Below are 12657 nucleotides of genomic sequence, written 5' to 3'. Positions count from 1 at the left end.
ATGTATGTCAGGTTGCAGGTAAACCTAATCAGGTCATACCCCTGGCTCCGTTGTGTCCCATTCCTGTAGTGGATCAGCCATTTGACCATGTCATAGTAGACTGTGTGGGTCCACTACCTAGAACAAAATCAGGAAAGCAATACCTTCTCACAATCATGTGTGCAGCTACCCGTTTCCCCGAGGCTGTCCCGTTACATAAGGTTACAGCAAAAGCAGTCGTTAAGGCGTTGACAACATTCTTTTCAGTGTTTGGCTTGCCAAAGGTCATACAGACCGACCAGGGCTCAAACTTTCAGTCTAAGTTGTTCAACCAAGTGGCTAGCACTCTAGGTGTCAAGCATGTCGTGTCCTCTGCGTATCATCCTGAATCGCAGGGTGCATTAGAGCGGTGGCACCAGACCTTAAAGACGATGCTACGCAAATACTGCCTGGAGAGTGAAAAGAGCTGGGATGAGGGTGTTCCATTTGTGTTATTTGCTGCCCGTGACGCCGTTCAGGAGTCACTTGGTTTTAGTCCTTCTGAGCTGGTATTTGGCCATAGGCCACGGGGACCCCTCAAAGCTCTGAAAGAGGCATTTTTAAGCCCACATGGGGTCTTCAAAGTGAATGTCAGCAGTTATGTAAAGCACTTCCGTGAGCGTTTGAATCAAGCCAACGCTCTGGCTAAACAGCACCTTGCCGCTTCACAGGGAAAGATGAAACGCCATTATGATAAGGCTTCTGTTAAAAGAACCTTTCAGGTGGGGGACCAGGTTCTTGTGCTCTTGCCTGTTCCAGGCTCAGCCTTGTCTGCTAGGTATAGTGGCCCCTTTAAAGTTTGTGAAAAGAGAGGGGAGACAGATTATGTAATTTGCACTCCCGACCGCAGACGCAAAACACGCGTCTGTCACATAAACATGTTGAAACTGTACCATCCTCGGTCAACGCCAGAGCCTGCGGGGTTCTGTGCTCCTATTGTAGCCTCAAGCCACCTAGAGGAAGGAGGGGTGGACGAGGTTGATGGGTTAAAACTACGTTATCCCACCTGTTCTAGACCCCGCCTGCCTAACTCTGAAATGCTAAAGGCATTGCCGAGTTTGCTTGAGCATCTGTTTTCAGAGCAGCAAGAAGACATAATTGCCTTGATTAGGGAACACACCTGTTTATTCGGGGATGTGCCAACTTCCACTACGGTGCTGGAGCATGACATCGATGTCCAGGGAGCTAAACCTATTAAGCAGCATCCGTATCGAGCCAGCCCCCATAAGCGCTTGCTCATGAAACAGGAGGCTGACTATCTGCTGCAACATGGCTTAGCGAAGCCCAGTCAAAGCCCCTGGAGCTCGCCTTGTATAGTGGAATCTAAGCCAGATGGCTCGCCCCGTTTTATTACAGACTTCCGGAAGGTGAACTCTGTGACTGTGGCTGACTCACATCTTCTCCCAAGAGTTGAGGATTGTGTGGACAGTATTGGGACTGCTCAGTATGTCTCAAAGTTAGATCTTCTTAAAGGTTACTGGCAGGTCCCTTTAACTTAACGTGCCTCTAACATCTCTGCCTTTGTTACACCTGATGATTTTCTACAATACACAGTCATGGCGTTCGGCATGTGTAACGCTCCTGCCACCTTCCAGAGGCTAGTAAATAAAGTCCTCCGTGGCCTGTCCAACTGCAGTGCCTACCTAGATGATCTAGTAGTTTACACTGAAACATGGCAAGATCATTTGGAAACGTTACAGCAGGTATTTCACCGTTTGGCTCAAGCTACTCTAACTCTCAACTTAGCTAAGTGTGAGTTTGCCAAAGCTACAGTGACGTACTTAGGCCGGGAGGTGGGACGTGGACAGGTCCGGCCCATAGATGCCAAAGTGGCAGTGATTAAAGAGTTTCCCACACCTACCACCAGGCGTGAGTTGCGTAGGTTTCTAGGGATGGTGGGCTACTACAGAAACTTTTGTAAGAATTTCTCCTCTGTAGTCAAGCCATTGACTGACCTACTCAGCCCAAAGGTTGAGTTTGGCTGGTCAAGTGAGTGTCAGGATGCTTTTGAGAGTGCAAAAGCCCTCCTCTGCCATACTCCTGTGTTAGCTGCACCTGATTTGACGCGACCATTCAAACTTGAGGTTGATGCCAGTGCTGTCGGGGCTGGGGCAGTGCTGTTGCAAGAAGACTTGCAGGGTTTGAACCACCCCGTTTGTTACTTTTCCCGCAAGTTCAATAAAAATCAGCTGAACTACTCCACCATTGAAAAGGAGACCCTGGCTTTGTTGTTGGCTCTTCAGCACTTTCACGTGTACCTGGGGTCCAGCATGTTGCCTCTTGTTGTGTACACCGACCACAACCCACTTGTGTTCCTTGCTCGTATGTTTAATCATAACCAGCGCCTTATGCGCTGGGCTTTGTTGTTGCAGGAATACAACTTAAGTATTCGCCATAAAAGGGGGTCTGAAAATGTTTTAGCTGATGGTCTGTCCCGCTTGTAAACATGTTTTACTGTGTTTGTTCTTTGTTGTTGTTCACACTCTGCAACGTCCGCTTCTGCCCGACTTGGTGTTTTAAGGGGAGGGGTGTTACGGCCTCCGGCCTCAGGTGGCCCCGCCTTCCTCTAGGTAAATCAATGTGTTCCAGGACTCGTGTGTGATTGGTTACTGGGAGACCCGTGCCAACCCTCACTTATGCAGAATGAAGTGTGCCAGACCACACGGACGATTGGCTGCCCCGGGATCCCATGATGCTCCAAGAGGCAATCAGTGGCTGATCGTACCCACCTGTGGCTACAAAAGGCTGGAGGTCCTTCACTCAGTGGCGGCTGCTTAGGACTGAACATGCAGTTTGCCCTTCATGCCTCCCTCGTCGATCTTTGTTGAACTTATTCATATTGCTGACCTTTGTCGAACTTGCTTTAAACCTAGCCTGATTAGAGTTTTGAGCTGCTAGCTGGCTGTGAGTAGGATTGCGTGAAGCTGGCTTGCCTTAGTTAAAACCCTAGCTTTTATTTTGTGTGCGGCCAGCCTGCCTTAGTTACCCTTTAACTTTTACTCGTGACTGTTCTTTCTTTATGTAATAATTGTCTGCCCAGTGGTCTGTTGCACAGCCCTGTCGGTTTTCTGTTTAAAGTTTGGAATTAAAACCTTTTGCTTTACTCAGTTTTGTGTTGGGGGGCTCGTGTATGTTACTCCCTCCCTGACGCCTAGCAGAGGGGGTCGTAACAGTTTGTTTAGATTCCCCAGTTTAGGTTTGTGTTAATTTTGCTTCAGTTTGCCTTGCCCTTTGTTTGTACCTTTTCTACCAGCCATATTAAACGGCTCACCTTTTGTTAACATTCAAGTTTTGTTCCCTGTTCCTTGGAGTCTGCATTTTGGGTCCTTTTTTCAATTCATACAGTCTGCCCTCGCCAGACTGTGACAGGTTGAAAATGTAAGTACTGTACAGTAATTGTCAGGCTATAAGCCGCTACTTTTTGCACAAGATTTGAACCCTGCGGCTTTTAGTCAGGTGCGGCTTTTCTATGGATTGTCCATGATTTTTGTCATATCGTAAGACGATTTGTTTTATTTTTTCCTCTGTTGTACGGCACTACGTTGCCTGGCGGAAGGGCATGTGATCAGACACACAGTATCGGGATTCAAGAGTGGTATGTTGGTCACATGTCCATCCGCCAGGCAACATAGTGCCGTACAAGTAGCACGAAAAACAAACTTCAAAGTAGCGCTACGCGTTCAGCAGGAGGCGTGGATGATGAGCGGCGATAAACTTGCGAAAAGCAAGTTATGCTCAACTCCACCGGTGGAATCTGACAGCGTGGAAAAGTGTGAAAACATCCATGATCACCAACGGATTTCGTAGGCCTGGACTGCTGCATGATGGAGAGGAGGACACCGCCACGGCCCTTCTGAGGGTGTTTGACTCCAACACTGACAACGAGGATTTGTTTGGTTTTGAAAGTGACAATGAAGGAAAGAAGCGGAGAGTGGATGACGAAGCCACCCTGAGCCTGTTCATATCCGACACTGGAGAAGAGGACTTCGGTGGATTTAGTGCGCAGGAAGAAGAGAAGGATGGTGGTGAATGACTGACTTTTCTTCTTATTAAAGCCGTGTCACTGCACCTGAGGCAAAAAGGTAGTCCGAATCTATTTTTCTGGTGTGCTGTAGGTTATTGTTATGTACTACATTTGTTACTCATTTATGAAGCACAGTACATGTTTCGTACTTGTAATTACCGCTACTTGTACATATACCTAAAATGTTATGCAAATATGTGCCCATAACTTGTTTTTCAAAATATTAATAGAAGTGATGTGTCTCCAAACAGCCATCTCTTTCCTGACAATTCCCTTTGTGCATATTCTCTTACATATGATAAGTCAACATTGAAACACCTGCGGCTTTTAGTCAGGTGCGGCTAATGTATGTACAAAACAGGATTTTCCCCTGATTTTAGCTTGTGCGGCTAATATTCAGGTGCGCTTTGTAGTCCGAGAAATACGGTAAGTTGCACGAGAGCTGCACTGTGAGTGTCACAACTAATTTGTGATGTTACTATACTATACTAGCAAGTCCAAAGACCAGCCAAGGATTGGTTAAGGCCCAGCTGGGAGCCCATCACAGATCTGCTGTCCATTTTAAGTTGCTGTATCTGTACTATAGTAGCAAAACGTGACATGTAATGCATGTGAGACAAGGTGGAAGCTGGTCTTCTTCTCAATTATATGACTATAAAGCACCTGTTAGCTCAGTGATCTGCCATCAGCAACAGGAAGCAACTATCAAAGTTGGATAACAACAGGCTACAATACAAGGGAAACAGCACTGACCAGTATGGACTTAATGAGTAAATCCTGGTATATGTCAAAGGTCATAACTCCAGTGAACACGTCTCCATTGCATTGAGTCCAGTGGTGGTTTGCTTTATGCCACTGTAGTCCATGCTTTGCATTGTGCTTGGTGATGTAATGATGAAGCTGCTCAAGCATGGAAACCCATTCCACGAAGGTCTCTACATGAATGATGTCAAACTCATTTTACATTGCAGGTCACATATAGCGCTCTTGTCACGGCGAGTGAGAGGAGCCGTGCGGAGGAGGAAAAGGAGGATCCACATGCAGGCAGTCGTGAAGGTGTAAAAGGTGATTTATTGAACACAAAAGGAGAGGCAAACGGCAACACGGAGAACTAAACTATACTGGGAAACAACCAAAACTACAAAGCACAAACCTGAATGAGAGCGGGCGGAAACAGATGATGGTTGACTGCAGGGAAACACACAGATGAGGCAGGGTAGAAACACAGACGGACCAGCAACAACAATGACGGAAGACATGACTTAAATACACAGAGAACCACAGGAGAATTACACACAGGTGGTGGACACAGCTGGGAATAATCAACAAGACGAGACAAAGGTAAAACTGAACACACTCACATGAGACGCAGACCTTCACAATAAAACAGGAAACAAAACACACTTTACTAAGACACAGACTAGACAGAGACAGACTTGAAATGACATATGAAACTAAACCCACATCTTAAACCCAGATAAACAGAAACATGGAACTCTAATAATAGACATAAACATTACCATAACACGACAAGAGAACAAGAACACAATCCCTGATGCAAACTTAAATCAAAACACAATAAACTCAAAATACTGGGTCCAACGGACCCAGAACCGTGACAGTACCCCCCCTCTAAGGGCTGGCTCCCGACAGCCCTAAACAAAATAAAAAAGCATGAAGCATCAAGCCAGGGCGGGCGGAGGGGGTCCAGGAAGGAGGGTCCGAAACAAAAAACAAGGAGCACAAGAGACCAGAACAAACCAAAAACAGGTCAACACAAAACAAGACTATTCACTAGTCCACAGCAAAGCACGGGGGTCGACCGTGCACACGGCAACGGCGGCGACGGGCAAACAGTTCTGGAGGCCGACCGTGCACACGGAAACGGCGGCGACGGGCAAACAGTTCTGGAGGCCGACCGTGCGTGCAGCAACGGCGGCGAGGAAGCAGGTCCGGGGGCCGGCCGTGCGGACGGCAACGGCGGGGCGAATGCAGTTCTGGAGGCCGGCAATGCGGAAGGCAGTGGCGGCGGGTAGGAGGTCGTCCACGCAGAAGGCGGGGGTGGCAACAGAAGTCCGGAGGGCGGCCACGATGCCAGCGGCGGCGACAAACCTTTTCCGGAGGCCGTCCCCGAAGGCCATGATGCCACCTTATAGGCCTGGAAAATGGCCGGCAGAGGCTAGGCGGAACAGGTCGAGCTGGCTCTGACAGCGGCGTGGCAACCACAGGACCAGACGAGGCAGGACCAGACGAGGCAGGACCAGGCGTGGATGAAGGCACGGAGGCTGGACCAGGCGTGGATGAAGGCATGGAGGCTGGACCAGGCGTGGATGAAGGCACGGAGGCTGGACCAGGCGTGGATGAAGGCATGGAGGCTGGACCAGGCGTGGATGATGAAGGCACGGAGGCCGGACCAGACGAGGCTGATGAAGGCACGGAGGCCGGACCAGACGAGGCTGATGAGGATGCTGAAGCTGGACCAGACGAGGCTGAAGTGAAGGCTGGACCAGACGAGGCTGAAGCTGAAGCCGAAGCGGAGGCTGGACCAGGCGAAGCTGAAGCTGAAGCCGAAGCAGAGGCTGGACCAGACGACGGCGTGGGCGGAGCTGATGGAGCAGCAGGCAGCTGAATGGGCCCCTCGGACCCTCCAGCGGAGACGGGAGGCTGGACGGGCCCCTCGGACCCTCCAGCTGACGTGGCATGAGGCTGGTGCGGTTCTCCTGAACCCCCAGCTGACGTGGCATGAGGCTGGACGGGCCCTCGGGCCCTCCAGCTGACGTGGCATGAGGCTGGACGGGCTCCTCGGGCCCTCCAGCTAACGTGGCATGAGGCTGGTGCGGTTCTCCTGAACCCCCAGCTGACGTGGCATGAGGCTGGACGGGCTCCTCGGGCCCTCCAGCAGACAACACTTGAGGCTGGCTGGGTTCTCCCGAACCCCCAGCTGAGACGACACTTGAGGCTGGATGGGCCTGAGGAGCCCATCCAGCCTCGGCTGGAGGGCCTGAGGAGCCCTCCAGCCGACGAGGCAGGACGCTGGCTGGGTTCACCTGAACCCCCAGCTAACATGGCCTGAGCCTGGACGGGCTCCTCTGGCCCTCCAGTGGAAACAGACACTGAAGCAGCAGGTACGGAGACCTCTGCCAGTGTGGACACTGGCTGGGACTGAGCAGCACAGTGGCTAAACTCAGGCAGCAACAGTGGGATGCAGTCCTCAGAGGGCTGAAAGTTTTCCCCAATACGCTCAGCAGAGGACTGAGGCGGACGGGTGAACTCACTTGAACTCTCAGGGGGTGCTGAGAGCTGAGACTGGTCAGGTGAGTTCTCCAGTGAGGCTGCTGGCACTGGCGTCTTGATCTCTAGAGGTCCAGAGTTGGCTGGTGACTGACACCCAGCCTCTGGGGAGGCCCTAGAGGGAGCAACTGTCTCTGACATGGCCAGCGTAAGAGAACCAGCAGATGTTGTGGTGGAGTGTGTTCCCTGCTTGTAATGAACAGATGAAAAACAGTTCTTTTCGGGTTGAATGGACTTAACTTGTTGTGCAGGAGGAGTTGGTGAAGATGATGGCTGAAAAGGTGGCTGAGCTGATAATAAGGCTGATGAGTCTTCTACCAACTGAGCTATTGACTGGGCTATGGATTGTAACATAGTGTCTACTAAGTCTGGCTGAGACTGTAACTGGGCTATGGGTAGTGAGGCTGAATGTGATGGAGGTGACGGCTGGGCAGCTAACTGAGCTTCTGGCTGGGAAGCTAACTCAACAAACCCAGCCCCGGTATAAACAGTCACAAGATCTGGCGAAACAGACAGTGTGTCTTTTCCACTCACCACAGCCGGCAACTCAGGAGTCCTAATCTCCGGCTGTGGGGTGACGCGCCAGCGGCGCGATCGTCCCTTCCTTCCGGGCAAAACCTCCGGTGGGCCGGGCAAAACCTCCGGCGGGCCGGGAAAAACCTCCGGCGGGCCGGGAAAAACCTTCACCGCCCGGCTGGGTTGGGAAGCGGTAGCGGCTGGAGGATGGAGGTGAAGTTCGTGGAGAACGTAATCCTGCACGAGCGGATGCAAAGAGTCCAGTAGCCAGGGATAACAGGTAAGGAGGTGTTGTAGATCGGCTTCCACGGAGTGAAGAGGCGCCCCTCCCTCATGCTCAAGCAGCCGGTAAACCAACTTAGAGGCGGAGCGGATAACGGCCTCCTGAAGCTCCCTGGGTGGGGTGACTGCCGCTGGATCCATATCTGGCTGGTCCGTACTGTCACGGCGAGTGAGAGGAGCCGTGCGGAGGAGGAAAAGGAGGATCCACACGCAGGCAGTCGTGAAGGTGTAAAAGGTGATTTATTGAACACAAAAAGAGAGGCAAACGGCAACACGGAGAACTAAACTATACTGGGAAACAACTAAAACTACAAAGCACAAACCTGAATGAGAGCGGGCGGAAACAGATGATGGTTGACTGCAGGGAAACACACAGATGAGGCAGGGTGGAAACACAGACGGACCAGCAATAACAATGACGGAAGACATGACTTACACAGAGAACCACAGGGGGAATTACACACAGGTGGTGGACACAGCTGGGAATAATCAACAAGACGAGACAAAGGTAAAACTGAACACACTCACATGAGACGCAGACCTTCACAATAAAACAGGAAACAAAACACACTTTACTAAGACACAGACTAGACAGAGACAGACTTGAAATGACATATGAAACTAAACCCACATCTTAAACCCAGATAAACAGAAACATGGAACTCTAATAATAGACATAAATATTACCATAACACGACAAGAGAACAAGAACACAATCCCTGATGCAAACTTAAATCAAAACACAATAAACTCAAAATACTGGGTCCAACGGACCCAGAACCGTGACAGCTCTTTGATCTTAAGTGGGCAGGACCAGCCCCACGCCCCTGGTACGGGGGGCAAAAGGGAGAAGATCATGTTTAATCAGTTATAACATGGGGTCAGAAACAGTCCTGACATTTATGGTATCCACAGAAACCTCTGAACCTCAGCTAAAATCTCATATAAACCATATAAAAGAGCAGTTACGTAAATGCACAAAAGTCCACTAAACAAACAAAACCAAACCAGAAATTCTTCAGACTTAATGTAACTGGCTAAAGAAAGCCTAGTTAGCTATCACGGATTCCTCACACCAAGTTTTGCCACGCTCTGATCATAATTCACTGAAGGAGCTGCAAAAGACAACCACAAATGTGCTAAGACAGAAATTGGCTTACCATCTTGATTTCCTCCGTCATTTTCGCTGGTTGCCGATAGCCTTATGATTATCACCACCTACCATGGCTAACTAGCTGCATCAGAGCCACTTCCGTCAACAACCTCCATTTTAGACCCAGCTACAGACACGTGACTGGATAGATGCCACATGCAGTAAATTTGGGCCCCCGTGGGGTTTGGCCTTGCAACTTCTAATTGGTTGAAGTGACGTGAACCTGGCATTATTACTGTGATCCTATTGGCTCAAATGATTAAAAGAAGGTGTCAATCATGCAAATTGGCCAAAAGAAACCAAAGTTATAGCCCCTCAGAGTTTAAAGGGCTAGAGGCCAGTTAATTGCTCTATGTGCACGGCACAAAAGGCCCATTGCCAAGTGAATGTGTAGTTGTTGGAGTGATTTTGTTAAAAGTTGTGATTGTTGTGTTTACAATTTGTAAACCTTGTCTTGAACTGCACTATTAGATATTTTTCGGTTAATCCCTACATGTAGGATGTTGGGGGAAGCTATTATCTATAGTGTTTAACTGCAGGAATATTGCATGAAATATTCTGGTTTCCTTATTTAGTAAGGAATGTTTACTTCCTGCCATTTATGGGCTCACCTGTGCTTGTATATGGTGGACCGTTAAATGGGTTAAGCCATATATTGGGTGAGGGCAGATGACCCTTTTATGACTAGAGATGTTGTTAAAATGGTTGTAACCAGGAAGTCATGCACATAGACACACATGCACACGCATGCACTCACATGCTCGCACATGCATGAACACACACACAGTGGCTTAGCTTTTACGACGCACTATATTTGTTTTACAATGAGGTGTTTGTGTAACTGTTGTCACTGAGTAAAAGTTGGAGGGGGGGCTGTTTTTTTTAAGTTGGCTTGGATCAGGTGGGGAGCTTGTAGCTCCAAGATCCTGATAATAAACTTTAATCATTTCTGCTCTTTAATACCTGAAAAATTCAACTGACATGTTGTCGATTGTGTGCCGAAATTGGACATTTTTGTACAAAGTCTGGGTATTTATGTATCCGATCGTTCAGTCAGCTGTGTCTGGGCCTAAACTCTGCTGCAGGTCCATATATCAAATGATCACTATGGCATTACTGAGAGTTAAAACACTGTCTTAAGTCTTTCATCTTTAATAAAATGATCAGCGTTCGGCTCTACAAGGTGTAACAACTGAGTTTAACATCCAGGTATCCATGAAAATGGAATTTATGACATTTAACGGAGTTAGAAGTTAGCAGGAAGTTAGCTCGCTAGCTTCCATCTAAATACAATATAGCATGTCCTGACTGCGGGGTTTTGGAAACAAATTAAAACGTACAGCTTTCTTATCACTTCCAACATAAATGAAGACAGAAAACTAAACAGCAGTGACGTTTGTAGGCTTACTGAAGTTTGGCTAGCTGGTATATAATGATGTGCTATGTGACCGCTAGCGACACAGCTATGTTAGCATAATATAAACAAGCTAACTTTTTTTCTACTCGATAAAAGTTAACGTGAGGGTTCTCAGTGGTCAGGAACAAATGTAATCGCATGGCAGGATGCTGTAAAAGGACCAAACTTCAGCCAGGAGAACAACTGAGATAATCCATCCACAATACGAGGTTAGTCATTCATTTACTGCTGCATGGGCTGTGCTGTAGTTACATCCTAAGGTTTTAAAAACTGAGCTTAAATAAATGATTAGCGGTAATAAAAGCCGAGGGAGGTCAACGGTGATCACTGACTTTTTTTAGGAGCTTTTTGAGATTAAATAGAAGAAAATACAAAGCATTAAACATGTTAACAACACAAAAGCCATATTAAATGCAGACTACTTTAGCCCGGAAGTAGGATTCGTCACGGCATCACTTAATAATCGGATAGACAGTGCTGTCATTTTTCACTGTTTCACTTCAGAAACATAAATCTTTGAACAGATGATGTTTATATGTTAGTTACTGAATTTCTGGACTATGTAATGTAAAGTGAAGAATATTTTTAAAAGGGTTATATGCTAAAATAAATAAATAAACAAATTGGGTGAGGAAAAAATTGACTTACTTTTTCTGTGTTCCAGTGTTAGTAACTTTGACACACTAACATCTTCTGCAATATTTACACCTCTGATGGAATTTCACAAGTGTTAGCTTTATTTTGATACCAAGATTATAGACACAGGGATTATAATTGCAGAGAAATAATCAATTAATTTGGGGTGTTTCATTTTTGAGCAGGAAGCTCAGAAAAACCCTTGGGGGCTTAAGAGGTTAAGACAAAGACCATTACCAGTGTTGCCAACTCCTCAGTAAGGAAAATCGCTATTGGCTGTCCTAAAAGTCGCTAGAAGTCGCTAAATGACGTCATTGCCTAATTTGCATAATTGGTCATGCTAATCTAATTGTAACCTATGTTGTTGGAGAGAGAAATAACATCGTGGAAGAGACATAAAGTGAGTAAAAAACGTCCTAAATGCATTTAGAGTTTATTTAGAACTACAAATTAAATTTCTTTTAGCAATTATTGTTTTTGTTAATGTCACAATTCCAACCCTGCTCCTTTACTGGACCGGCAAAAGTGACCCAAAATAGGCCCTCTGGTGGAGTTACTTTGTGTGTGTGTGTTTATAAGTAGTTTTAAACCTTGTGATCCACAAAACAGCATAAGAGTAAAAGAGTAAAAGAAGAACTGACTGCGTTACTGCACCCGCTGCTTGTTTAGGGTAAAAGCGATACGCGCGTTCACGTCTTTTTTTAGCGACTTTTTTTAGAATAAAAAGTCGCTAAGCGTAAGGGGTCTGAAAACTCGCTAAATATAGCGACAAAGTCGCTACGTTGGCAACACTGACCATTACATTCACTGAGATCTGATTTTGAGGAACAAACCAATTCTGTTTTAGATTCTATTAAATAAGTCTACTAGATGAACTAATTACAGATTTATAATCATTTTGCATTTAGACCAGTTAAATTAGAAATGATTTATCATTGAGTGTATCTAGAAAAACTTCGTTATATTAGATGGTGGGGTTTAATAGCTTATATTTCTTATGTCATATTCATTATTATTTTAGCATCTATATTTGAATTCATGGCTTAATTAAAAATGGCTGAATATTTATTGAGCTCAGATATAAAATTGTTTTTGTCCACAACTAAACTCATGTGTCAAAAGACAAATGCCTGGTGTTGCTGCTCAACAACCAAATTGTACTGTTACTGTGCCCTTTCTCACACTTTGTGATTTATTTTAGTTCTGATGCAGTCGCTGCAGATTTGCTACAAGATAAATGTAAATGTAAGTGCTTGTGACAGAGGGACTTCACTGTGACTGGATTTTGAGGAAGTTGGTCAACAAAGTCTTTTGTGTCGA

The 12657-nt window shown here is 46.8% G+C and overlaps 1 protein-coding gene across 2 annotated transcripts in view; it reads left to right on the top strand.

The window, feature by feature from the left end:
* The window catches only part of LOC309714697 (B-cell receptor CD22-like), a 118145-nt gene that overhangs the window by 77956 nt on the left and 27532 nt on the right, over positions 1-12657 (top strand). Inside the window, exons 1-2 of one of the 2 annotated variants that reach the window (XM_082547329.1) lie at positions 10515-10910; positions 12539-12582. The exons of the other annotated variant lie outside the window; for it this stretch is intronic. The gene's annotated coding sequence lies outside the window, so the exon portion shown is untranslated. Of the gene's footprint in view, positions 1-10514; positions 10911-12538; positions 12583-12657 lie in introns of those variants that run through there. 2 annotated transcript variants of the gene reach the window in all.

Source organism: Aulonocara stuartgranti, assembly GCF_965226115.1.
Source record: "Aulonocara stuartgranti genome assembly, chromosome: 9".
Classification (NCBI taxonomy): domain Eukaryota; kingdom Metazoa; phylum Chordata; class Actinopteri; order Cichliformes; family Cichlidae; genus Aulonocara; species Aulonocara stuartgranti.
This window is presented reverse-complemented; position numbering and strand designations above follow the sequence as displayed.